The following is a 1,392-nucleotide window of genomic DNA, read 5'->3' as shown; positions in this document are numbered from 1 at the left end:
CGAGTGGTAGGATTGTGTGTATGTTTTCCTCCTTTTCTGACTGAACTGTGTTGCTCAGAAATTCAATTGCGGAAGAAGGATCTCGTGTAAGCAGCATTGAACTGGAACTGAGATTTAGTGGATTCCTAATTCACATTGAGTCTGCTATTGTGGGCAGCTAATTTGATTTGTTGTGATTTTCATTTTTCTATTGTTTTTTTTTACTTTTAAATTCTACTGTATTTTATTTAATCTAATTATTTGGTTATATATATAAATATTTCTTTTTCTGGAAAACGAGGGTGGAAAAAGGTATTTCAAAGGGTTATCATTTGGAAGAATTGTATTCAAATTTAAAGTTATTCTTACATCAAATAAGCCAATTAGAAACAAATTGAATAAATAGGTGAAAAGAAATGTTATACACATATTAGCCAAGTAAGGGTCAATTAACTTTATTAGCTTGAATCTAAATAGGTCAAAAAAGAGGTAAACAATCAATAATAGTCACAAAACTAAATAGAAAATATAAATATATATAAGGGGTTACAATAAGGTAAAATTTAATTTGTTTGGAGCAAGTCTTTATTCTAATTTTTGCCATTACTTTTCTTTTGTGTCATGTTGTGATGTTTTAAATTTCAATGCTTTATTTTATTTGTATTCATAATTTTTTTTCCCAAATACATCTTACCTGTTTCTAACGCAGCCAGTGTTGTCGCCATTGCCTTTCCCCTTGTTGACACTGTCTCTTGAGCGAGTCTAATCTTCTGGTCACTGGTCCAAATCTAGAAACAGTGCACTCCCTTCTTGCTCATTTCCGTTGTTCACTGTTTGAGAGGAAGGGTTGCACTCGCGCCACGATGCGCGTTACACTAGACTTTCAGTGACTTATTAGTCAGTGTTTTTTGTTCAGACATCATGCATCAACATCATGTCATTACATTGAGGAAATACATATGCTTAGCTTTTTGTTTATTCATTCATACGTAATACAATTATATATATATATACTTTTTTTCATGTTGTTAAGAGCTACTATATAAACCTCAAACAGTAGAGCATGGCACTTGCAACATGAAGGTCATGGGTTTGATTCCCAGTGAAAGCACAAACTGATATCTCAGTCACTTTGGATAAAAGCATCTGCCAAATGTAAATTATAAGAAAAGCAATGTCTTCTGATATGACTGTCCTCAAACCAATCTTTTGGAAAAGAGGCCTGAATTACTATTAACTCTAATTGTAACATGTTCTGCAAGACTGAAAGCAGTACATGTGGTGCTGACTACTGATTAAAGAGAGCACCAGACAAATGCACAGAAATAGTGAAGGGAGGAAGAAAGTGATCAGTACTATAGATGCAAAAAAAAGAGAGAGAGAGAGAAGTTTATAGAGATGTCAGCAGATCCA

At 33.3% G+C, this 1,392-nt stretch overlaps 1 long non-coding RNA gene across 1 annotated transcript in view; it reads right to left on the bottom strand.

Moving 5' to 3' along the window:
• Positions 1-289: 289 nt before the first annotated feature.
• The window catches only part of LOC107752373 (uncharacterized), a 14,695-nt gene continuing 13,592 nt past the window's right edge, over positions 290-1,392 (bottom strand). Inside the window, exon 3 of the long non-coding RNA XR_001641351.1 lies at positions 290-626. This is a non-coding gene — a long non-coding RNA (uncharacterized LOC107752373). The remainder of the gene's footprint in view (positions 627-1,392) is intronic.

This window comes from Sinocyclocheilus rhinocerous, unplaced genomic scaffold (genome assembly GCF_001515625.1).
Source record: "Sinocyclocheilus rhinocerous isolate Xijiao unplaced genomic scaffold, SAMN03320098_v1.1 scaffold381, whole genome shotgun sequence".
Taxonomy (NCBI): Eukaryota; Metazoa; Chordata; class Actinopteri; order Cypriniformes; family Cyprinidae; genus Sinocyclocheilus; species Sinocyclocheilus rhinocerous.
This window is presented reverse-complemented; position numbering and strand designations above follow the sequence as displayed.